The sequence below is a fragment of the Nycticebus coucang genome, chromosome 12, assembly GCF_027406575.1.
Source record: "Nycticebus coucang isolate mNycCou1 chromosome 12, mNycCou1.pri, whole genome shotgun sequence".
Classification (NCBI taxonomy): Eukaryota; Metazoa; Chordata; class Mammalia; order Primates; family Lorisidae; genus Nycticebus; species Nycticebus coucang.
The window spans coordinates 79,562,350-79,589,365 of NC_069791.1; the positions used below are offsets into that span (position 1 = coordinate 79,562,350).

The window sequence follows — 27,016 nt, forward strand, 5'->3', positions numbered from 1 at the left end:
ATAGGGGCCTGGGGATAACTGATTAAAATCCTCTCCTTGGGTCAGCTTGGATCATCCCACCCTTAAAAAAAGGTCTTCTTGAAAGAACTTGTCTGCCTGAGGGTGAGGTGGTACCCCAGGCTAAGGCCCCCCTCCTCTGGCCTTTGTGTGGGGCAACCTATTCACCCCTTCCCAGTACTAGGCCTTAAAATAAAGCCTGCTAGTCAACACAATGCACCCTACCCCAGTAAAAGGGTTTGCAGCCATTCATCTCATTCAAGGGAAAGGCTGGCGCTAAAACCTGCCTCTTATTGAAACACAGCATTCAGTAATGTCAGACATGCCAGTGGCCAAAACAAGGCTTTCCAGAAACTTGAAGAAAACCAGCATCACCAAAAAAGCAGGACAGAAAAGGTGACCCGGAAGACAGCAAGGGTGATTTTCTGGAAAGAGAAGAGACCTTAGAAGAATTTGAATGTAATTCTCCAGGGAGGGAGATCTGAGAGGCTGCTACAAAAAATGAACAGTCGGAGATCAAAAATTCAGGAAAGTTAAAAACTTACGAAATACAGCAGAAAATTTAATTAGTACACACAGAGAATTAAATGCAGAAGGGCCATATCCACCTAATGAGCATTTCTGAAAGAGAAAACAGAGCACATGAACAGGAAATAATATTACAGAAGAAAAATTTGCAGAGCTGATGATACAAACCTTCAGACTGAAAAGGCCTGTTTGCTGCTATGTAGGATAAATGAAAATACCCACAAAGAACCAAAACTTCATAAAATTTCAGAACATCAGGATGAGGAAGACACTCTCAAGCCCTAGAGGAAAGAACAGACAATTTTCTAATGAATGGTCATCATGCCGACACTAGACCGCATCAGATACGAGAATGACAATGAAGCAAGGTGTTTAAACTGCAGAGGAAAAATTAATCTATACTCAGTCAAAAGCCAATCAAGATAGGAGCTTAGAAAGTTTATAACTCACAGACACTGCCTAAAATTATTTCAGCTTAGCAAAAGGAGTTCAAGAAATTAGAGACGTTGGCAACCGACTGAGGAATGGAATCCAACAATGAGGTGTGACCCTAGAAGACCACTGGGAGAAGGAGTCACAGATCAGTGCCAAGGGCAGGGAGAACTTCCAGCACTAAAGAAACGACACAAACTTAGTGAGTGGAAGCAGTCAGTGTCAATATTAAACAGCAAATACAATTACAGCCGGCTTCCCCTTCTCTTTCCCTTTCACTTTTTTTTTTATTTCTCCTACAGATGTCACAGAAGAAATGACATACTATTTTGCTTCTACACTAGTATTTACATAACTGCAGTATTTTAAACAAAAATTCTTTATTTTTGAATATGAAATCGAAAGAAGAATCATGGAAACTTCAGTTTTAGATAGAGAACAGTTGTAAGTGCTTGCCACTCTCTGGGCCAGGGATAAATGCAGGTTGCAAAGATGGAAAGAAACTGGGCTGGTACAGGGATCACAGCGGTTCACACACATAGTCCCAGCACATTCAGAGGCAGAGATGGAGGACTGTTTGAGATCAAGAATTTGAGACCAGCCTGAGCAACATAGTGAGAGCTTATATCCACCAAAAATAGAAAAGTCAGCTGCATTTTGTGGCACACACCTATAGTTCCTACTCCCTGCTACTCAGGAGGCTGAGACAGGAGGATGCTTGACCCCAGCCCAGAAGTCTGAGGTTGCAGTGAGCTATGATAATCCCACTACACTCTAGCCCAGGTGACAAAACAAGATCCTGCCTGAAAGAAAGGGGGAGGGAGGGAAGGAGGGAAGGGAAGGGATGGAAGAGAAGGGTGCTAAGGTCCCTCCAACCTTTCACAGTGAGAGGCCAAAGGGTACAGTTTAAAGCTAATAAAGACAGACTTAAGTGCATGAGCTAAAGCAATAAAACTGTTGAATTCAAAGACTGACAAATAAAAATGTGATGGGCAGAGACTGGGAAAGGAAAAGGGAAAAGGCTCTGCAAGGCAGCTGGAGAGCTCCTTGTCTTTCCTAGGAGAAGGAAATCCTATTTCAAATGGATGCTCAAAATCAAATAGGCACTTCATTTGGAGTGATTTTACCCACCAGATGTGCTGAAAATGACAAACGGTTACGAAAGGTTACCTCTGATATGGGATGGGGAGGGCTGCTGGAAACGCTTACATTTTATTTCTGTCTACTTATTAATATATTGTTGTTGGGGTTTTTTTGTCCCATTGTATCACTTTTATTAGGTCAGGCTACAAAGTCATATGTAGAGCATAATCACAACTATATGCAGCAGAACTTCCACAGTCCACTCCCTCCCCACATTGACCACCTCCTTAAGTTGACTTAATTTTCATAGACCAGACAAGCACCACATGTATGTGTCAATACAGCAGGCCTAGTTCCTTATGTTGACCACCTCCATATGTCGACCAGTTTGTTACAGTCCTTTGGGTGGTCAGTTGACAGAGGTTCTACGGTAATTACCTAGTCTACCTAGTCAGATGTGTATTTATATAGATATAGCTACTGATATAGATACAGAAAATGTAGATGCTAGTATTGCTAAGTGATGAATTTGCTATAACTGTATATCTATTGGCTCAAACTCTCCACACTTAGTACCATGGGTCTATTTTATTTTTATAGCTAGAGAGAAATTAAAATGATTTTACGAACTAAAGAGCATGACTAGGATTTCCTCCACATTGAGATAGGGTCCCAAGGACCCTATAGATGGAACCACAGCTGCCTCAAGGCCAGGGCTGGAGTGATCTGTGGTTCTCACACGTGAGCCACTGTCTTCAGCACAGGCCTCAGAAAACCCTGTGTTAACATCTGGCTGTCTCAGCCAGGACAGTTGTGTGTGTTTCTCCTATGCTGACTTTGATTTTGAGTGGAAATGTCCCCAGAGCATTGCCAAGGATTGCAGCCCTGCAGGTAATTAGAAGAATGCACCTGCTGGAAGGAATTCTGCACCAGCATCCCAGGAAGGCTGGAGCTCACCTGCCAACAGGAACGCTTTTGGCAGATGAGTTTGAGTTGTTCTTTCTGAAAGTAATTAGACAAAAAGTTCAGCAGCTTGTTACGGCTCCTCCTTAAGGCTATTTTAATCTGTTTTAATTAATAAGTTGAATGTGGAAGGATTTGATTTTAATGAATTTCTGTTTCACCAGACTTTTCTGGCTACTCAGACCCCTATATCAAACCAAGTGCTTTGATGTCTTTCTGCAAAGGTGGGAGATCCTGTTGGCTGAGCTGGGAGGCCTCTCCCAAGACAGTGGGAGGTAAGGGGTTATTGGATCTATGGGAAGTTGCTACACAGAGTACCCAACAGTGATCTTAGAGAGTTCTCCAGATCTTCACTTTCAAGTCTACTAGCTGTCTTAGTCTGCCGAGGCTATCACAACAAAATACCACAGACTGGGCACTTAACCAACACAAATTAATTGTGCCACAGTCTAAAGGCTGGAAGTCCAAGATCAAGCATAGTCTGTTTCTGGTGAGGTCTCTCTTCCTGGCTTGTGGACAGCCACCTTCTCACTGTGTCCTCACATGGTGGGGGAGAGTGAGGGACGTGTAAGGTCACTAACCCCACCATGAGGGCCCCACCCTCCTGTTCTCATCTAAACCTATAATTGCTTCTCAAGGATCCCATCTCCAAATCCCATCACACTGGGGGTCAGAGCCTCAACATATGAATGATGAGGGAGGGGGAAGGGGGAAAGGTCACACCTTTCAGTCCAAAGCACCAGCCAAGTCGAGAGCAAATGTAGTGGAGGAGGGGTAAAGAAAGGCAGGAACTGACCCAATCCAAACTTGTGTTTTTGTTTTTCATAATTTCTTAAAAACTTACATTAGCCCTATCTCACCAAAAAAGGCTCTAAGAGATTCATGCAGAAAGGTGCAGGACCCCAGAAGATTAGCTTCGTCTTGGCTAATGAACACAAAATGAATAGCATGTAAATTAGATCATTCAATCTGTCATTCAGATGGAGAGTGGTTTGAAGTTTACCTATTATCTTTTAGCTGACACCATAAGAATGTTTGGAAATAAGACTATAGCACTGAAGACAAGGACTTCATTTTTTTCCTGAGAGTTTTTATTCTGCCACAAAACAGAGGGCAGGCCCTGGGAAGGCTGGAACCAGTCTGGCTAACAGAGAGGTCAGTCCAGTGGTTCAGTCATTCGGGCAGCAGGCACTTAATGCATCTAATATGCTGTGATCCCTGGATGGTATCACAGCATAAGTCGCAGTCCACGTCCTCAAAAAGCTTACAGAACAGCTGTGATATGAGTCTGTGAGATTAAATAATATCTGGGCCACGCGACTGCCTGAGAACTACGCACACTTCAAGAGAGTAGACTGGGGCTGAGAAGCAACCACCTGGCTGAGCCACAGGCCCAGGTACCCTGGGGAGGATGATGCTGGGCACAGACTCCTCAAGGCAGACCAGACGCTGGTGCCCTGCAGACAGTGGCCGGCATCAGGAATGCCACAAATAGGACACAAGGTCATCCCAACAACCAGAAAGAGCGAGACAGTGAACGTCAGAAGGCGGCCACCTCGGGACATCTGCTGGCAAGAGGAGGGTCCTGGCTGACGGGAGAAGAAAAAGGCAAAAACAAACAAACAGAAACTCACAACCTGAGATGGTGAGTTCACCAGAAGGACATTTCGTGCAGCCTCTCACTCACTAACCTTCACAAAGACACTGATGCAGAGGAATCTGCTAAAAGAAATGAGAAACTTTTCTATGCTCAAGATACATAAAAAAACAAAACAACAAAAATCCACAAAGTGGACGGTGCCTGTGGCTCAAAGGGGTAGGGCGCTGGCCCTGTATGCCAGAGTTGGTGGGTTCAAACCCAGACCCAGCCAAAAACTGCAAAAAAAAAAAAAAAAAATCCACAAAGTACAACCAAATGATGAGCTTCTTGGATGTGATATTCTCCAAGCATCAAGTCCAGGGTCAGACATATAAGCAGGGCTCAAAAATGTTTGCTGAATGCATGAATAAATGAATGCCATGCATAAGTTTTGTGCCCCTGAGAACTTCAATGACAGAGGAGAAATAAGATGTTCGGTCCCCCTGAGCTACACGCCTAGAGCAAAACACATCCCTGGGGTGAGGCAGGGCAGAAAAGGAAAAAATTCAGGAGCAAGGGCTTTCATGGAGTCATAATGACTCTAGAACCTTCTCTGGGGACCATGCCCATCTGGCATGCAGGAAAATGCCACAGGAACATTCCTGAGACTAGGTCATGCATGCAAATAGTGAGCATCTCTAGAGGGCTTACTATGAGCCAGACTATTCCCGGTGATGTTAAGTAACATCTCAGTTATATCTTGTGAAGTGGGATTAATATCATCCCCGTTTTATAGATGAGTAAACAATACAAGAGCAAATTAAATAACTGGTCAAAAGCTACAGAGTCCGTGCGTACTAGGGAGGGGTGCCCAATCCAAGCAATCTGGCTCCAGAGCAAGACCTCAGACACCCTCTACAGCCTGCCTCTGTCTTTAGAGCAACTTCTCTCCTTAGGACAGAAACCCAGAGAGAGGCTCTGAGGGAGGAAGAATGGCCTGAGCTACATGGAGAAGCAAGAAGGAAAGGCCTTCATTACCCTAGAAAGCGGAGGCATCTTTAAAAAGATGGGCCCTCTCTATCTTCCTAAAGCCACAACGTGAGGCAGGGCCTGCGCTCTGCAAATAAATCCACTGCAGGCCAGAAAGAGATGCAAAAGGGTCTGGAGGAATTCGAGAATGAAACTCTGTCCTCTAATGGAGCACGAGTCCAGGACAAGGTCCTGCGGACACACAACCTGAGCAGGTGACAAAGGTGTTACAAAAAGATGGAGGGCGGGCATTCACGTGGGTCTCAGAGGACTCAAGGAATGAGGGTGGCAGCTGCAATGAGGGAAGGACGCCACCTTCAAGAGCCCTTGGTGGCGGGCATCGGAGGGAAGCTGATGAATCAGGAGCGGCAGGCAGGGAAGGGCACCACGAGGCAGACAAACACAAGTGCAAGGTCCCCCGCTGCGTGCTGTCTACTCCTCTCACAGCCAGACGGGAAGACGACACTGGATGGCATCCCACACCCTGCTCCAAGCCAGAGAGGTACAAAAGCCAACCTAATTTAGTCATCTTCTCTCAACTCTCTCCTGAAATGACCTTACTCACCAGGTCCAGAGAGATGTGCTGACTTTGAATGAGAAGCTTTACCTGTGCTTCCTGCTTCAAGGGTGCCCAGGGCCGGGGACAAGCCTGAACAAGTGATGATACCCACAAAGGGGTCAGCGCTGTCCTTCCTGAGCGCTCTGCCCTGTCACAGCAGTCACTGCCATCCCCCAGGGACGCCCACATAGCACCCTTCATGTCTTCATTCTCTGACCACTCTTGGCCACTCACTGATGACGTCAGTGTCCAGCTCAAGGACTCGCTCAGGAGGGAGGCTTTTCTCAACCCTTGAGCCTCAAATAAACCACTGAGTAGACTGGCTTTCCAGCCACACAGCCCCCTGCCCCAGCCCTGGCTCTGTCACAGTCTAGCTATAAAAGCCGAGATGACACAACCCTTCTCAGTCTCAGTTTTGCCATTGATAAGATGGGAGTTGTAGCATCTGTCTCACTGAGCAGCTGTGAGCACTGAGATTAACCAGAAGACACGTATCACAGAGTCTACCATGTGGCAAGCGGACTGTGCATCCAGCTCTTGGCATCCGAGATGCTGTCCAATGACCACAGCAACGGCCTAGACATGCCATGCTAATGTCCTTGGACAAGGAAAGGAAGGGGGAGTAAAGGAGTGTGGTGCTGTGGTGCTGACATCACCCTGGTGCCACCTAACGCAACACCTCAGGGAGTTGCAGCCCTCCACCATGAGCTGGCAGGGTGGTGGGGCACTTTGGTGTATCTGATGACATCAGCATCGAAAACAACAATGTGAAGTTTAAATGTCCAAGAGAAAAATGAAGATGGTCCACGAAAGGTTTTAAAAATGTTTTATATATGTGTGTGTATATATATACACACACACACACGTATACATACAGTGGACCCTTGAACAACACAGGTTTGAACTTCACAGATACACTAATATAGATTTTTTTTCAAAAATTACACCAAGTGCACTTGCCTCTCCCATCTCCTCTTTCACCTCTGCCACCAGCGAGACAGCAAGACCCACCCTCTTCTTGCTCCTCCCCCTGAGCCTCCTCAACATGAAGGTGCTGACACTGAAGACCTGTACCATCATCTACTTCCACTTAATGAATAATAAATACACTGTCTCTTCTTTAGGATTCTCTCAAAAACATTGTCTTTGATTAATAACATTTCACGTATTTTATTGTAAGAATACAGATAGAATACATAATAACATACAAAATATGTGTTAATCCATACTTTGTGTTATCAGTAAGGCTTCCAGTCAAGAGTAAGCGACTAATAGTTAAGTTTTGAGGAAATCAAGAGTTATATGTGGATTTCTGGCTGTGCGGGCAGTTGGTGCCCCTAATCTGGAGTTGTACAAGGATCGGCAGTATTTTAAGAAGAGTACGATGATCTGTACAGGCTTTAGATGCCACAGCAAGGTCCAAGTTTTAAGGAGAAATAGGGATGATCCAATGAGCTAGTAAAGATTCAATGGATGTGGACAAGATCCAAGGAATGTGCTGGGGAAACAGGGAAGAGGCAAAGCAAGGGTGACTTCCAACATCAGGTGAGAGGTGACCTGCATCGGGCAGCCTTCTCTAGCCATGTAAGACCCACTGCCACCCAGGGAATACTGACTACTTCTCTGGGCATTGCAAAAAGCCACCTGTCCTAGACTACAAGAAGCATTCTGGTTCCAACTAATCATTGCCCTCTAATATTCTGGAAGGTTCACCCCAGGTTGTACCCTTAAGCTGTGTTCTCCTTCTCAGATGGTACCAGATCATGTTGCCGTGGAGGGGTCAGAAAATCAGGTTACAGGGGAACCATGAACATCAAGAGATCCCCACGCAAGGGAACTCTGTTTTCTTTGCATATTCAAAATGTAACTTTCAAAAAGATGTCTCAGGTTTAGAAAACTAGGGAAGGACAAGTAAGTCAAAGAACCAATGACAACTGCATCACTTAAAAAAAAAAAAAAATACCCAAACCATTATGACAAGTTGAAAGATCTGGGACATCTAGAAAAATAGTGACCATAAAAGATCATCATCATTTTCCCATTAGAAAAAGAAAAAATTGGTAACTTAAAAATATATAGCAGAAGAAAGGAATGTTTGCCCTATCATAAATTTTTAAAGTTACTACAATTAAACTGTGGTAGCACTGGAATAAGAATGGATAGAACGGTGGAAAGAAAATAAAGGGTTCAGAAATCAGCCTGAACAAGCATGGTAATTTGCCACATATCAAAACTGGCATTTCTAAATCAGTGGTTGGATTATTTGATAAGTAATAGTGGGAAAACTGAAAAACATTTGGAAAAAAAATAATAATAAAGATAGGTCCCTATCCCCTACCACAGCCAAATTAATACTAGATGGATTTAAAATTTAATGATGAACCTATATATAGACTTCTGGCTAACAACTGGCAAATGAATTTATTTTTTTCTCTCCTCTCCTTCCCAAAACACTTTCTGATAAAAGAAGGAAGGACATTGACACAGGGAAAATATTCCCTTGTAAGCTACAAGGAAAAAGAGAAAGGAATGATCTAAAAAGAGATCTAGAAGTCAGAAAGAGGCATTGATACTCGTAAATGAGATGAGGTACACATTAACCAGTGTGATGTAAGCATTCCAAATTGTATATGAAATCAGCACATTGTACCCCATAAATGCATTAATGTATACATGATCTATGTGTTTGTGATTTAATTAAAAAATATTAATAAAAATTCAATTAACAAGGCGGCGCCTGTGGCTCAGTGAGTAGGGCACTGGCCCCAGATGCCGAGGGTGGTGGGTTCAAACCCAGCCCCAGCCAAACTGCAACAACAACAAAAAAAAAAATAGCCGGGCGTTGTGGCGGGCGCCTGTAGTCCCAACTACTCGGGAGGCTGAGGCAAGAGAATCGCGTAAGCTGGAGGTTGCTGTGAGCCGTGTGATGCCAAGGCACTCTACCGAGGGCAGTAAAGTAAGACTCTGTCTCTAAAAAAAAAAAATTGAATGAACAGAAATGGGATAAATTCAGAGATTGGCAAAGCAGATTAATAAACATAAACCAAACCATAAAAAAGAAAAAATGGAAGTCAGAAAGAAGAGAGAGCAGTGACCACAGGGGAAGACAAATTCTGCACTCATCGTGGGTCTACACCAGGCCAGAGCCAGACACTGGCCTCCAGACCCTGAGAGGCCCACAAGGGGACCATTATGACAAGTTGAAAGATCTGGGACATCTGGAAAAATAGTGACCATAAAAGATCATCATTATTTTCCCATTAGAAAAAAAAAAAATTGGTAACTTAAAAATATATAGCAGAAGAAAGGAATGTTTGCCCTATCATAAATTTTTAAAGTTACTACAATTAAACTGTGGTAGCACTGGAATAAGAATGGATAGAACGGTGGAACGAGTACCCGGGCACAGGAGTACCCGGGCACAGGAGGCATCAGCCATGGACAGAATCCTCACCCCAGTCAGCACACTACTCTTGTATCCCGTGTCCCCAGGAGCCTGCAGTCAGCCTGGGCAGAGAAAAATGAAAGGATACAGAGGCCCCGGGCACAGCTGAAGTGAAGGGCCCACTGAGGACAGGGAGTTGGGGCCAGTCTGCACACAGAACCAAGGGGTCTTAGCCACCCTCCACTGGCCTGATGGCAGAATTCTACCAGCCATGCACGTATGTGACCTTGGCACTCTACCAAGGGTGACAAAGTGAGACTCTGTTTCCAAAAAAAAAAAAAAAATTGTAATCTTGAAGGTCAGGAAGAATTTTCTAAGCATGGCTCAAAAGCTTAAATATTTAAAAAAGGAAAATAAAACATTTGATTCCATTTTTTTAAAGCAAAATTAAGTTTAAAAAATATATAAAAGAAAGAAAGGGATAAACAGCAAATCTGGAAAGTTTTGCAACATGCAATAAACAAAGGGTACTATTCTTTCTACTAGAGAGTTCTTACAAATCATTAGAAAAACCGCCATAGATAAACAGACACAATACATCAATATACAATTCGCAAAAGAAAAACAATAAAATGACAAAAAAAAAAAAACTACGAAAAATAAAATGTATGTGCTTACTCATAATCCCAGAAATCCCAAATCAAAAAACAATACAAAACCATTTTGGCTATCAAATTTCTAAAAACAAAATGAATGCCAACAGCAGCTCTTGGTGAGGAAGTCTGGAAATGAGTTCTCCTTCCACTGCTGCTAGAAGTGAGAACAGGAAAAATCTGGAAGAAAGTTCTCGAAATCCTTGACTTGATGATTCTACTTCTCAGTATTTGTCCTTAGAAAAATACTTAACAGATGTGCAAAAAATAACACACGGCACACCCATTGGTAGCTTATGATGAAGTCATTAAAAATGAGGAGGTGTGAGGATGGGTAACAACACGGACAGACCTACACAACATATCAAGTGAAAACTCAGGTCAGGTGCTCTGTGACAAGAATTTGCTGCACTGCAACCCCTTCAGATAAATAAGAGAAATGCAGAGTACAGACACATCACGTCCACACAAACGCAAACTAGGAGCTTTTAGCCCCCAGTTGTTATCACATCTCTGGGTCCCTGGTATTAAAAGTAAATATTATTTTCTCCTATTTGCTTATTTTTAGAAGTTTAGCTACAAATCTCTTAAGGGACTATTTCAGAATGAGAAAGTCAGATGGCAGCAGTTTTCTCCTTGAAAAATCCCTGCTGGGATGGTGAGTGTTAGAGGCCACCTCTTACAGAAGGGTTCATTCCCAAACGTAACTAACTACAGGAAGGGCCGAGCTGATCTAACATGGCAATTTGATAGTGTTAATACAACTGTCCCATAACTCAGCGTGTTTTGCTTGGCTGCCCCCACCCTCCCCCAGGGAATTGACGATAGCCAGCATCTGGCAGGACAGGGTGGCCAGGTGGCAAACACTGGGGACACAGCTGTGACCGCAGGGTAAGCTACGCAGCTGCCACTCAAAGAGAGGCCTGAGTGACACCTGGACAGCCCTGGTCTAGGAAGTCCCCAGAAGGCCAGGAGGAAAGAAAGGGTGAGGCTGGGGGTGGGGAGAGGTTTACTTCAACCCTCTGTAGGTTAAAGGACTCACGGCTTGCTCCCTCCAAGAGGCACCAGAGTTGAAGGTAAACACCAGGGATCCCAAGAGCTTTCTTGGGAAGGGTGAAAAAAGTGAAGAATGCATGCACTGGAAAGGCAGAAAAAAGAAATGTTAAACCACCACACCCTTTCAGAAAAAAACTTAACTCTGTGCACTAGAGCAAATTCTATTCCCCAGTAATTTGCATAACAATATCTGACCCGGCTTGCTGCTGTTTCTGATCCGGCTTCTAGGGCTGCTCACATAGACCCTTTCTCTGCCCTCACCTCCCTCTGTTGATAACCTAATTATCTAGAAACTTCACTCATGCTCCTGAGGGGATTTCCTATTTCAAAAGACCCTGCAATGAGTGATTTGATTTCAAGGCAAATAATTTCTCCCTATACATCTGCTCAGATTTTCTGAAAACGTCCCTTTAAAACACACCTTGATTTTGTTTTGTTTCCTCTCCTCCCTCCTCTCCAAAAGTTTCAAAGTACTGAAAGAAGTTAATTTAATATACTTCCCTTCCTCCCTACCACCCACCTCTCCAGTGAGAGAAGTGTCTGAACTATTGTCTCCATTTTACACTGGAACAAATAAATCAGCACAAGTGACAGAAGACCAGGACTACCTGCAGTGAAAACAACTTTGCAAGCCAATCTTCCCACGCTGATGTCCCGGTATTACAATCCCAGAGGACCAAATGTACAGCTAGGTCCCCACTTACAACTTAAGAAACATCTCTAAATAAAACTTGCAGGCAAGCACTGTACCAAGAACTGTGCAGAAAACACGCACACACACCCCACCGCCACCACCACCACCAAGCCCCTTCCCTCAAAGAACTCACAATTTAGAAGAAGAGATGTAACTTCAGCTCAGGTCATAAAGGGTCTATTTCCCCACTGGAAAAGATGCCTTCCAAAATCTCTTTAATTGTACGTTTCCGGGACTCTGAGATTCTAAATGTGACAACTGACACAAGCCTATAAGTATCAGAGTAAATGCATACATAATTATCATACAAAGAAAGAATAAGATATTAAATTCTACTGTGGAGATCGAGGGTCACTTCATGGAGACAGTTGGCTTCAACTTTGCCCTCAAACGACAAACAAGGGGCTTCTTGGCTGCACAAGCAAAGAAATGGAGGCCCATGGTCTAATGGCGCTTGGAGGTGGGAGAGGTGGCAGGATAGGTGGAGAAGGGCAAAACACAGCTCCCAAGAGTTGCAATGTTATTCTCAGTGGGTTGCAAGTGCAAGTTTGGAAAACGAGAGCGGCATACTCGCTTTGTGTTTCCAGCACCTAGACCTGGCAACAGGGTTTAGGAACGGAGCAAGGAAGCAGGAGAAGTGTGTAGGAGCTAGCTCACACCCGGCCAGCACCACCCCAGGGCAACAGTGTCAGAGGGAGCTAGCTCACACCCAGGCCAGCACCACCCCAGGGCAACAGTGTCAGAGGGAGCTAGCTCACACCCAGGCCAGCACCACCCCAGGGCAACAGTGTCAGAGGGAGCTAGCTCACACCCAGGCCAGCACCACCCCAGGGCAACAGTGTCAGAGGGAGCTAGCTCACACCCAGGCCAGCACCACCCCAGGGCAACAGTGTCAGAGGGAGCTAGCTCACACCCAGGCCAGCACCACCCCAGGGCAACAGTGTCAGAGGGAGCTAGCTCACACCCAGGCCAGCACCACCCCAGGGCAACAGTGTCAGAGGGAGCTAGCTCACACCCAGGCCAGCACCACCCCAGGGCAACAGTGTCAGAGGGAGCTAGCTCACACCCAGGCCAGCACCACCCCAGGGCAACAGTGTCAGAGGGAGCTAGCTCACACACAGGCCAGCACCACCCCAGGGCAACAGTGTCAGAGGGAGCTAGCTCACACCCAGGCCAGCACCACCCCAGGGCAACAGTGTCAGAGGGAGCTAGCTCACACCCAGGCCAGAACCACCCCAGAGCTGAGTAGCAGTAGCTGCAACAAGGACCATGTAACCTGCAAAGCCTAAAATATTTACTATCTGCCCCTTTACAGAAGCTCCCCAACCCCTAAAAGTACACACCATAGGGTGAAAATCAGGTGGTAACACCAGCCAGAAAGGAGAGGAAGCGCCAAGACCAGGCCAAGCTGCCGACCAGGGCAGATAGCAGGGGCTGGGACCCCAGACTAGGACCTTGCAAAGGCCAGAGCAATCACAGCCCTGTTCAGGCGAGGACAGGTCCTGGGAAATCCAGTCCAGCAAGTCAGGCCTGAGGTGAGGGAGAACTTGGGGAGCTCTCTCTAGCCACTCATACTGGGAAAAAATATCCAGTAAGAATGAGGCAGAGACCTTCCGGCTAGAAGCAGAGCACCATGGCCTGGAAGCCTCAGACCACAACAGCCAAAGGGAGGCCAGGGAGGAAGGGTGATGCTCCAGAGGACGGCCAGGTGGGACAGTGCAGTCCGTCACCCGGCATCCCTGCAGAGGTACCAGGGTGCACCAAGAGGTAAGGTCACAATGTGTGAAAACGTTCTGTGGAGGTTCTCTGCAGACCCTCCTACAATTGAGCGATTCCTCTTGAATTACAGAGGCAGCCTAGCCTACTGCGATAAGAGCCTGGCACCTTACGTTATGAGTCAAACCTCCCTACTCAATAGCTGTGTGGCCTTCAACAAGGCGCTTGACTTCTCTGTGGTTAGAGAGACTCATCTATAAAAATGTTGCTGAAGTGATCAAATGAGTTAACACAGGTGAAGTGCTTAGAAAGGAGGACTTATGTAACCATTAGCTATAATTATACTACCTCAATCTTTCTGCTAATTTCCATGTGCCCCCCTAAGTCTTCTCTTATTTAAAGGTTTGATCTTCTAAGGCAAAACACACACGCCCTGAGAAAGGTATGTTTAAGTCCCCAAGGTTCACACTTCCTGGCTGCATCTCAAGTCAGTTTACAAAACTCAAAGACCTGGGCAGGGAACCTTCCCTGTCAACAATGATGTATTGAAACAGGTGCCTTAAGTTGAAAAGGCAGGAAGAAAGGATCCAACAAAATACAATGTATTAGTCATCACAGGCTGAACACATCACGGCTGGGTGATAAATGCCAAGAACATCAATTAAGAGCTACACTTAGAAGTGTAGCACATTCACCACGACACCAAGGAACCTATATGCTGCAAGTGTTGTTTCGATGTCAGGAGAAAATACTTTGGGTACAAATGGTCAGTGCAATTATTTTGCATGTAGGCAGCCTGCATCAGCATTCCACCTGGAAAGACACAACTGAACATCTGTCAAGGTGTCAACTGCAACCACAGAAGCAAAGAAGTTTGTGAAGCTCCTGCATAGTTAACTAAAGTTGGTGGGGTGTCTGGGGAAAGAGAGAGGATGGAAAATCACAGGTGTAATTAACACTGACATCTCTCGATTCACAGGTCCCTTTAACGTGACTGTACCCACAGTCCTTCTGGAAATCCTTGGTTTTCCAGATACTGGTACTGAGAGCAGAGTGAGGTGTCTTCTCCCCAGGTTTCCTCCTGCCACATGTGTCCTCCCGAGCAGCTCTGCCCTGAAGACCTACAACTCTGGACTAATTACCCTGGGTCTAGCTTCCTCCACTAGTAAACTAAATGATTTAGACTATTCATAAGGTCCCTTCCAGCTCTCTGAGCCTCTGATTCTCACTCTATAAATCAGGTCTCCTCACCAGGGACAAGAGAATATGATGGATCTTGAAGGATAAATAGGTTTCACCCTTAGTTATTGTGTTAAGACATTTATATTCTACACTTAGGAGATTTAACGGGTATCCTTGTAAAATGCACCGTAAGTGTGGTCCCACCAGAAAATGCGGTGAAGGCTATGTTAACCAGTTTCATGAAAGTATTTCAAACGGTATAGAAAACCAGCACCTTGTAACCCATCGTTGCATTAATGTACACAGCTATGATTTAATAAAAAAATAATAAGTTTCACCCTGAACACTGGTTCTAAAAGTGACCCTCTAAAGAGGACTCAGAGGCTGCTTTTGAGGTAGGAGGGAGGGATGTCCTGGCACTGTGCTCTCTAATCCTGCCCTGAACGAACCCAATCTGCCAGGAATCTCAGGAAAAGGCAGTAGTGCTAGAAGCCCTCCATGCGAAGTCAGGAAAATGCTTCTCTTAACCAGGCAGCAGCAGGCCCTGGAGCTTGTTAGGAATGCCTGCTTGCCGACCTGATGTTTATAATTTGCCGTTTAACAAGATCCCCAGGTTGGTGTGTATGTGCATCCTTTTGAGAAATGCTGTTCCGGAGCCCTGCTCTCAAAGTCAGCTGTACAGTGGAATCCCCTGGTGGGCTGGGTCCCAGCCCCAGCCCCAACCCCCAGCCCCACCACTGGTAGGATGTGGCTACAGTGTTATAACTTTTTAAAGTCTCCCCAGGAGGTTCTAATGTGCCCCAAAGTTTGAAAAACACTGAACTAAAATCTCCACTTCAGATTCTAGCATTCAAATCCAAGGCCAGCTGACTTCCCTCTGTTAAAGTCTGGACCACCTGTAGCCATCCTTTCCCAAGGCTACATCAAGGTCATCCCCTCTGGACTTCTCATTTATGATGGGGTCCCTATCCCAGTCAGTGCCTGCCTCTTGTAGCCTCCATTTGGAGGCCCTTGCTAGCCTCCAAATTCTTTCCCTAGGAGTGGAAACCAAACTGTCAGCTCTAGTATTCTCTCTTCCTCTTTCTGTCCCTCTCTTTCTCTCCTTCTCAGTTAGGTGTTTCTTCCCTGTTGCCTTCTACCCTTTGAGGGCTCCAGTGGGTTCTGTGCTGGGTGTTTGAAAGCTGGATAGAAGCATTTATCTCTTTGGATATCAAAAATTAGAGAACTTCAGTATTTATTTCAAGATAATACAGTAGCCAAATCAGACGCCAGCAGTACTTGGAATCTACCAGAGCTCAGAAGCAGAGTAGTGTCTACGCAATTAACTGGAAGACTGGGTCTTGGCAGGAAAAGAGAAACAGCAGCCTCAGCTGAGGACAGACGATCTGTCTGTGACCTGCTACCGCTAAGTAACTCATGAAGGGAAGGGACAACCCACAAAACAGGCTTGAAAATGCAATACCCTCGTAGAGAACGCTCTGCAACTCTCCATCTGGGAGTCTGCCCAAATGAAAAGCGATGTGAGGACCTAAAGTGATTTAACAAACTCAGATCCTGATCTTTCTTGCAGAAAGTCTGCTTGTCTTTGGAGGCACAGAGAAGACGGAGATGTTAGCTACTGGGTCACATCCCTCTGGAGCAAAACCATCTGGGTTTCCATCCACCAACTACAAACTTGTGACCTTGGGAAAGTTACTGAACCTTGTTGCATCTTTGTTTCTTCATCTGTAAAACGGAGGAAACACTAGTAGCCAGAGTGGTGATGATGAGTGGTCAGTACTATGTAATTTCGCTACTATTATTTGTCACTTCCTACTGGATACAGAATGTGTGTTTATGTGTATGTGTGTAAAACGAATCAGCAGCCACAGATCAGATTAAAAAACAGAGCAACTGGTTTTCCTCAACCAGCACTATGAATGCTGGAGGCTGAAATGCTCCATCCATGTGCAGTACAGATGTTTTGAGCCTTTCTTACCAAGCTATAAAAATGTTTACACAGTAATTAGGCCTGTTATCAGTACACAAACAGATTACACTTTACTGAATGAATGAACAGTTCAAACACCCTCCCATTTTGCATCAGGTTCAGAGTGCTTTCCTAATTCTTGGGTTTACTAAAATAAATGTGGTTTCTAATAACACAGAGCCACTGCTGAGTATAGGGGAAAGCGTGCTGGGGTGGGGAATGGGCCTGTTTAACGGAACACCTGCCATGGAATCTCTCTGCTCCTCATTTTTCCCATTTATGAAAGGGGGCTAACCAAGGATTCTGCTCCCCCTTAATTTTGTGTTCTCTTCCTTTATAATCATTCTCTTCTAAACACATATTCATTCTTCTCTTCACCAAGAAAGGATGAGTTTATTTAAGGTAATGAAAAGATAGTAGTAAATCTGAACTGCATCGTGAGAGTCCACTCTAACACCATTCAGTTACATTAAAACTGAGTTTGTGTCAGTTAATTCCCCGAAACTGAGACTGGACCAAGAGACCAGGGGGGCAGACTTTACTCCATGTGGACATCCCCTCTTCCAAAATACATCAATGGCTCCGAGTAACATATCACTGAATCTTTTCTTTGCCTGTTTTCAAAGGATAATATTCTGTTGTGATAAATATGTCACCAAAATAATTAGCTAAGCCACCTAATTTGCACTTCTAAGTTTTCACTTTGTCTAACTTTTGTTAATGAAAAAGCTCAAGTGATTTGTAATCATGATACAAATTTTTTGGTTCCAATACTAAAGCAATAATGTTTAAATGTTCAGAAGTGAGCTTTTAATGAATATTTAACTGCTCTATTCTTCATAAGTATAAATTATGCTTTCAGTAAACACTCTGAATACTAAAAAGGGAAGATTCAGTTTCTCCTAGCTAACTTACATGTTGAAGTTTCCTAATAACTTGTTTCAAGGGGAAAAAGTCCTCTCGGTTTCAAGATGTACAGGAAGGAATTTGTAGGTCGGGTAACTTGTTACAGCAAAATCCCAAATGCAATGAAATTTAGATGTATGTATTCGAAATGCATAGGGAAAAAATCCAGCAATATATGTATTTGAAATGTTAATGGTCTTGGGAATGAGAGTGCAGAAAGGTGCTTTCATTTTTTATGTAACACTTCTGTATTGCTTTTAATTTCTTTTTTAAAAAGAATGTTTACTTTTGTAATTAAAAAATGTCTTAAATTAAATAGAGCCACCCATTGGACACTTGGGGCAAAATGAACCTCTTGTATGACCCACCAGGATCACAGATTTTTAACATTAAGGTTTCAGAAATAAAGTGGTAGGGGAAAAAAATGTTCAGTAGATAGATTCTCTCCACACTCCATTCAAGACATCTGTGATCATCACTGTCTGCACTGTTAAACCAATCTTTTCCAATTATAAAAGAAATATGTGCTCATTTGCAAAAATAAAAACAAAAATCATAATGCCAACACCTTTGGACAAGCAATGTTAACATTTTTGGTCCATTTCTTTTCATTGTTCTTCTGTACTGTGTTTTTAAACAAAACTGAAATCATACTGTAATTCCAGTTGTCTGTATCCACATTTAATTGGTACATTAGAAATCACTAAATTAAGGTCACCAAAGCATTTTCTCTCCATCTGTTACTGTTAAACACTACATTTTATTTTACACTTTAATGGGTAAAGATTTACTTTATTGTACTACGGTGGTGCACACAGAATGCCTAGCTGCTAGGGTGATCTTTGGAAAATACAAATTAAATCATGTCACTCATCTGTTTAAAACCTTCCAGCTGCTTCCATCAAACTTAATATCTGAACTCAAATCCAAACTCCACACAGTGATCCCACATGAACTAGCCCTTGCTTCTCTGGCCTCATCTCCTGTCACACCAGCCTTCTTCCTATTTCACTAATGCACCCAGCTCATTCTGACCTCAGGACCTTTGCACTGGTTGTTCCCACTGCCTAAAATTTCTTCCCCAAATCTTCCCCTAACTGATCCCTTCACGTCATTTCAGTGTTGGCTTAAATACAGCTCCTCAGTAAAACCTTTCCTGTCCACCGATCTGCAGTAACCCTCTCATCTGTCTCAATTATATCCTGTAATTTTATTTCTATATTTTTATTGTGTCTTATTACATCACTAGAATATGAGAAAAATATCTCTGTCTAAGCCGCCATTTTACCCAGTACCTGAACCAGAGATACTCAAAATATATTGGCTGGATGAATGAAAGTGTTTCCAGTTGTCCAGATTTGCGGAGCATGAGCTAAAGTAACCTACTTAAACAGGTCTTGTTTACAGCAGCACAGCCCCTTCATAAGACTTTTTACAATAGGTTGTCACCTTCTGCTACAGTCTGGTCAGAGAGAGCTGCCCACAGCCCTGTCCGTGAGAAAACACACCCATTATTTAGTGTTGGCCAGGCTTTAATTTCTTCCCCACCCTGTTCCCTAAACCAGAAACCCAATGGTGACACTATACTTGTCCCTTTCTCCTATTCCTACACCGATGAACAAGTCCTGTCAATTTTCCCTCCTGTAGAGGACCTGTCCAACATCTATGTCACCATCTTTTGTCAAGGTCATTTTAGTTCCTTTCAGAAAACAACCTTTCCCCAACTAGATGACCTTTGGAAAACTACCCCCAAACATGGGGACCCAAAGCTATGCCATTCGGTTATGTCCTCTGAGCATTTTGAAAGCAGCAGAATAATACAATAATAATAATAATAATAATAATAATGGAAATGGTTGGAGATCATTTACTTCCATAGAATCACCTGAGAGAGACCATAAGGCAATTCCTGCCTGCTCCAAGCCTGGCTCTTCAAGCATGCCCTCCATCCTGTGAGTTTCCATCATTACTGCTACCCTGTTTCCCCGAAAATAAGACATCCTCCGAAAATAAGACCTACTTACAGGAAAGATAAGACGTCCCCTGAAAATAAGACCTAGCGCATCTTTGGGAGCACACCTTAAAATAAGACACTGTCTTATTTTCGGGGAAACAGGGTAATATATTCTCTACTTTGCTTTAGTTGTTAGCCAGAGTTAGTTTCTGTTGCTTGCAACCCAAGGACCCTAACTGGCGATTTCCCTACATGCTTGTTGAACCCATTCCTCCTTCTCCATATTCCCCACAATGGTCTCCTCGCACCTGCCTGGGGCCTCTCAGTGCCATCCTCCTTGCTAGTATACACACCTCTGGTCTCTCGCTGACAAACCCATTCTCCACACAGTCCCCAGCCAAATCTCACCATGCCACCCACCCCCTAATGGAGAAATGCTGAGCCCCTGGTCCCGACCAAAGGGCCCCACCTATCATTCCAGTCTCTTCTCTCTCCCTGTCTCAACATTTAAGCTCCAAGAATCCAAACTATCAGCAACTTCCTCATATGCTCCATGTGCTTTCTGACCTCTCAGATCTTGCCCACCCACCTTCTCTGCACTGGAAGACCCATTCAAAGCTAGCCACTTCCTAATTATCCTTTAAACTCATCCTAGACATCACAACCATCACAACCATCTTAGCCTAACTACCTTCCATCTCTGCTCACAAATGTGCAGCCCTAACGCACAGTCTGCCCTTCCCACTAATCTGTGAATTTTTTGAGGACAGACACTGTGGCATCCTCATTTTTCTTTCTTTTTTTTGAGACAAAGCCTCAAGCTGTCACCCTGGGTAGAGTGCCGTGGCATCACAGCTCACAGCACCTCCAACTCCTGGGCTCAAGCGATTCTCCTACCATGGTGTCTAGCTCACAGCAACCTCCAACTCCTGGGCTCAAGTGATTCTCTCTCCTCCACCTCCCAAGTAGCTGGGATTACACGCGCCTGCCACAACACCTGGCTACTTTTTTTGGTTGCAGCCATCATTGTTTGGCAGGCCCGGGCTGGATTCGAACTCGCCAACTCAGGTGTATGTGGCTGGTGCCTTAGCTGCTTGAGCCACAGGTGCCAAGCTGGCATGCTTGTTTTTCTATCAGTATGGCATAATAGCCCCTGAATAAATTTTTGTTAGGTGTTAAGTGATTAAAAACGCAATTCACTTTGAAAATCCCAGGTTAGAGGTGCCACAATTGTGTTTTCATTTTCCTCCTTTCTAGCCACATTCAGAGTTACCCTCAAATTAAGCATTCTGAGGAATCAGCCAATGCTCTGCTCAACTTAAAGAATAGTATCACAGCTTAAGAGTCAGGACTGATACTGTTTTAACAATCATCAGAGGCTACTGCTGGTTGCCTTGCCTAATAGTTAGCAATCATCAAAAGACAGTTCAGATACTCTGACTATAGTAGCTTAAGCCTGAAGTGAAGGGCAAAGATGCCACCTATCCCATATCAATGTGAGCACAGAGAGGGAATCCTATCATCAAACCAATCTGCACTCACACCTACACCTGGCCCCAGGGTGGGGTTTTGGTATGGAGTTCTGCCTCCTCCCCAGACCAACTTCACAAATCACAGCCCTTCTGTGCCTGAGTTTCCTCGTCAGGAATGAGGAAGGAGAAACTGAGCCTAGATTCATTCAGCAAACAGAGACAGGGTACCCACTATGTGTCTGATTCTGCTGACAAGGCACGGCAAGTCAAAGATTACTAAGGTTACTAAAACACTTTTCACATCACAAGGGAGCAGTGTGGAAAGAGCACTGCATGCAGAATCAGAAACCTCAGCTTCTTCAAATCAAATCACAACCCTGCCTCTGGCCTAGAAGCTGCAAAGCCTCAAGAAAGTTACTGAACTTCCCTTAGCATCAGTTTCTGAATATGAAAAATGAAGATTACATAAGCTGAACTATGGGATAGGGTCTGGCACAAAAGTAGGGTCTCAGACATCTAGATTAAGAGGGTCTCCAAAGGCCTTAAGTGCAGTCATTCAGGAGACTTGCTCTCAGAATAAGAACTAGCGCCTCCTTCTGACACCCAGCAAGCACTGCACAAGCTGTCAGAATCGGAAAGCACTAAGGACAGCACTGCACACCGGCAACAGGCTTAAGGGCCAACTCACAAGCAACCCACTGGGCCAGCCACCAAGAGCAAGCACAACGTCCCTGCAAAGGCCACTTGCTATGGAAAAGAAATTTATAAATGGGAGCACCACCCTTCCCAATATTTAAGGACTGATCAGAAGCCTCCCATTGGAGAGATAAATGTTAAACTGTCACACATACCCCACTCTGTCCCAGTACTCACCCCAACCCTTTCCAGAGGAAAGGGTCTCATGTATCTTCAGCAGATCTTGTCCATCAGTTTCTCAACAGATCCAGCTGAATTAAATTATTTTCTTTCTCAAAAGCCCTAATCCTGCACCATCGCTGAAGGCCTGGTTACCGGCAGTAGTTACTTTCAGAGTTCAGAGAAAGGTGACATTTTGGTGAACAATTCTAAGAGGATTTAGCTTTCCCTCAATCAAATATCCCAGGGATAGGATTTCCAAAGACTTTTGTTTTCATTACTTCACTTGGATACACACAGTAACTAACTTCAGTGTCGGAGACCAGCTTCTGGGTAAACGTAGCTGTTCTTCAGCAGCTTCTGCCGTGCCATCGTATGCAGTGAACTCAGAGCATGGAGCCGCTTGAAGGGGCTTCCACCAAGCCAGGCCCTCTGGAAACAGCGCAGAGGCTCCCTGGGGGCATTCACCTCACCAACTGCCTAGAGAACTAGCAAAGTTATGTCGCTCCTGGACCTCGAAGGAATCCCAAACTGGGTGTGGTAACAGAGCTGCACGCACCAGAGAGGTCTGAAATGCCACTAGACTTCAAAGCCTCACACACATAGATAACAAAAAATGAGAACCTACCCCACAACCATGAAATAAAATCCACCACCAAGCCCAGGAGGAGAGCTGCAGTCCACGTCTTTGAAAGACAAGTCTAGCCTCCAGACAATTTCACACCAAATGTCTTTAAAATCTTTTCCAAAGCTCGGATTCCTGAATTGAAAAATAATCTATCTTTCCTATGGAAAGTCAGCAGTTAAAGCAGCAGAACATGGAAAGGCTACTACTATGTGAGTTCTTATATGGGCACAAATGTTTCCTATGTCTGGACCCCCACAGGGCAGAAACCTACCCATTCTGGGAAAGTCGTCTCAACTGTGTTGCCGAGGCTGCTCTGGCTCACTCCAGAACATAGTTATTATCACCACTAAACAGATTTCGCAACCTCACACAACCGGCACTAAGCTGCTATTCCCTGAGCCCAGGAAAATCATTTTTTCTTTTCTTTTTTTTTTTTTTTCCGAGAACAGCCTCAGGGCCCGGGGATGGCGCCCCAGTCTTGACACCCAAGGAACTGCAGATGCCGTTTTACCCGGAGCTAAGGGCTTCAACCCAAATAGAAGGAAGGCGCTTTCCGCACACACGCCTTTACCAAGGGTCAAGAGCAGGGGGAAACGACGCCGGGGGGAGGGCCGGCAAGCACGTGCGTCGCCCGCGGCTAGCAGCTCAGCCCCTGTGCCCGAGCCCTTCTGGGCACGCTCCGAACCCCCAGCCCGTCGGGGTGGAGCGCCCACCTCCCCGCTCGCCCTTGCCCCGGCCCCCGCCCCGAGGCCGGCCCAGAACTACCTGCTGCTGCCTAGGCGCCCTCGGGCCAAGTCTCAGGAAGTTCACTCCCCGCCGCGCTAGTCCGGGGAAGCTGGGCAACCCGGTAAATTCAGCCCGCCTGGGAAAGACGCGCTAGTCCGGGGAAGCTGGGCAACCCGGTAAATTCAGCCCGCCTGGGAAAGACGGACCCCATCCCTGCCCGGGCGCTGGACCCAGCATCCTGCTTGGAGCCCGGGAGCCAGGTCCCAGCCGGGCTGCGGGAGGCTTCCCCAGTTACCCCGTGCGCCCCAGGGCGCGTGAACCCGTGGCGGGTGGCAGCGAGGAGCGAGCGTCCAGGAGGGCGAGCAGCCGGCGCTGGGGGCTTGAGGTGGAGAGAACCCTGACTCCCGCCTTCTCCTATCGCAATGACTCCGGCTTCCCGAAGACCTGGATGCCGCCGGGTGCTCCTACCTGAGCTGTGATGCGGCTCCCAGTCGCCTGCCCTCCCTGCCCACCTTACGGTCGCCAGCGGTCGGGGGCGCGCAGCCCGGTAGCCACCGTCGCCGGGGTCTCGGCGAGCAGCTCCCAGCCTGCAGCCCGCACAGTTATGGGACACCCTTCTCCAGACCCACGCCCCCGGTCGGGCGGCCACCGGCGAGCCCAGAGCAGGGGAAGGTGGCACACGCGGCCCCCAGCCCGCCGGGTGGGTGCCCTGTGCCGGGGACAACAGGTACGGGAAGGGAGGCGTTGTCGGCCGCTCGCCCGCCTACTCTGCACACCTGGGCCAGCAGCAGCCAGGGATCAGGCACCGTGCAGAGGGGCAAGGATGCGGGGAGGAAGCGCAGGGAGGAAGCGGGCGGGCAGGCCACGGCGGCACTCACCTCTCGCTGGGCCGGGGCCCCGCAGCCCAGCTGCCTAGGCGCCTCCGCGCGGCGCTGGGGGCTTCCACCGAGGCCCGCAGGGAGGGGGCGGCGCGGAATGGAGGCGCCAAGCGGGCAGCGCTCAGCCTCTCGCTCACACCTCCAGCTGGCAGCCGCGTCCCCGCTCCGGCATCTTCGCTGCCGCCGGCTCCCTTGGCGCCCCCGGGCCGCTCCCCACGCGCGCGCCGGGGTCGGCGCAAGCCCCTCGTCTGCTCGGAGCGCGATCTGGGCGCGTGCCTCCCTGTCCTTGTCCTCTGCTCCCGTCTGGGGACGCGTGCCCCGCACCCCCGGCACCGCGCGCCGCTCTACCCCTCCCGCGCCCGCTGGCCGCGCGGGCTCAGCCCATGTGCGCGGCAGCCTCGCTGCGCCCCGGAGCCCAGTGGCCGAGGCCCCGCCGGAGTTGCGCGCCCCAGAAACTCCATGCAGCTCCGGCCTCCTCCCCGGCTCCTCCCCAGCGGGCCCCCCGGGGCCTTGCGGCTGCCCGCAACACCCCGCCCGCTCTGCCCCCCGCTCGCGTCAGGAGCCCAGCTTCAGGGCTGGCCTCGGCCGCGGGCGCCCCGGCTGCTCCGAGGGTCGGGGCGCCCCCACCCCCACCCTTGCGCCTCCCCAATGGCTCCCTCGGTTTCCAGGCAGCGCAACCTGAGGAACGCCTCGGCGCGCGCGCACTCACACTCGCGCGCGCACACACACACACACACACACACGCACTGCACACACAGGCAGACACGCGGGGGGCGAGCTGGAGCTTGGCAGTCGGTGCTCCTTCCTTTCCTCCTCAAAGAAGCTGCCCACGTAAACTCCAGCAAACTGCTGCTCCTCGGTATTGGGCAGCTCACCCAAGCGGCCCCCACCTTAACTACTCATCCCAGGGGCCCACACCCTAGGGCCACAGTGACACCCGCGCCCAGGGCAAAGCGGGGGCTGAGGTGGAGGCGCCCGTGGCCAAAACTGCGGAGAAAAAGGAGGTTTCCTCGTGACCACCCTTGTCCCCATCAAGAGAGGCACAACTGCGGCGGGGCACTCGCCGGCCAACCTCTGATCCCACACCCCTGGAGCCCGAAAACACGTGGCCCCCACTTCTCCCCAGGTCACCGAATGGATTTGATGAGGGCAAGACGGCGCTTAGACACAAGTGTCAGCTAGAAATCTCGCGTACTGCAGCCTGCCCCCGGCACTGACCTCTGCTGAGTCCATACCCAGACAGACCCCTTTTTCCCCTGGCCTTCCAGTGGTTCTCAACCTTCCTAATGCCGCGACCCTTTAATACAGTTCTTCATGTTGTGGTGACCCCCAACCATAAAATTATTTTCGTTGCTACCATAACTGTAATTTTGCTACTGTTATGAATCGTAATATAAATAGCTGATATGCAGGTGACCCCCACAGGTTGAGAACGGCTGCATGCCTCAAGGGCAACATACTTGTTTCAAGTCTCCATTAACCATTTCCGGTCCCCACCTGCCTGCCTCCCTTTGTGGGCAGAAGCTGACAGAATAAATAGTACAACGTAAGTTTGTGTTGGCAAGAAAAAGAATCAAAACACCAAGATCGGTCTCAGACTGTCCCATACACAGAGTCAGACACCTGCCAGTCCCTTTCTGGTACTCCCAAGGATGAGCCAAGGGAGAAGGAACAACCCACTGGCAGGAACAGGCTAGTTTTTCCGTATGCTGCCCTCCTTCCCTGGGTCCCCAGTTTCTTGCCCCTTCTGGGTGGCAGAAAAACTGCTCACCAGTCAGATGGCTCCAATTCCCAGAATCAAAGAAATGTTATATGTGAAGATTCTCACACCAATCAGGAACAAAGCAGGCAATGCTGCTATAAACCTCTCATCCAAACAACTGAGCAATCACCTCTCTGCTGACTGGTTCAGTTGCCAAGGGAGTTTGGGCATTTTCACTGCCAGCCAGCAGCATGTAAAGGTCCCCTCTAGGTCTGTGCCTTCCGCTTATAGTCTGGGCGTGAGTTCGGAGTCTCTGAAGCACTCACGGTGGGTACCACTCCTTCAGCATTTTGCATTTATTACCCTGCTTTATTACTGTATTCCCTTATGTGGACCATAATCTCCAAATACATACATATATATATATATATATATTTTTTTTTTTTTTTTTTTTGCAGTTTTTGGCCTGGGCTGGGTTTGAACCTGCCACCTCCGGCATATGGGGCCGGCACCCTACTCCTTTGAGCCACAGGTGCCATCCCATCTCCAAATATCTTATAACCTTCTTGATCCACTTGCTGAATTTATATACCTAGTGCATAGATTTGCATAGAAGGTGTTTCCAGGGGTTTCCATAAAAGGGACCCAGGCAGATGAATAGAGTTGGTGGGATCTCTGTATGATCATTCCCTCTGATCTCTTAGTTTGGATGAAAGCTACATCTTCTAACCATCTATTACCTCTGTAAGCAATTGTTTTTCACTTTGTAGATGACAACCGGTCACCAAAGCCCCCTGGCACACGTGTATACACACATGGAGTTCCTGGTAAAATGCAAAGGTCACCCACATAACCAGAGTGGGACACATATGGCCAAAGCTCTCATTCTTTCCTCACTACTGCCTGTGTGAATTCAGGAAAGTGGTTTGTTCTCTCTAAATCACCATCCTCATCTGCAAAATGGGCATGATTACAGTATGTACCCTATGAGGCTGCTTAAATGTGATTAAATGGGATCGTGTGAAATAGCAGTTCCAGTTCCAAGCATAAAGTAAGCTTTCAACAAACGT

The 27,016-nt window shown here is 46.9% G+C and overlaps 1 protein-coding gene across 4 annotated transcripts in view; it reads right to left on the reverse strand.

The window, feature by feature from the left end:
- The window catches only part of CALN1 (calneuron 1), a 625,091-nt gene that overhangs the window by 526,316 nt on the left and 71,759 nt on the right, over positions 1–27,016 (reverse strand). For 3 of the 4 annotated variants that reach the window (XM_053556329.1, XM_053556328.1, XM_053556326.1), the window contains exon 1: positions 24,245–24,825. The exons of the other annotated variant lie outside the window; for it this stretch is intronic. The gene's annotated coding sequence lies outside the window, so the exon portion shown is untranslated. Of the gene's footprint in view, positions 1–24,244; positions 24,826–27,016 lie in introns of those variants that run through there. 4 annotated transcript variants of the gene reach the window in all.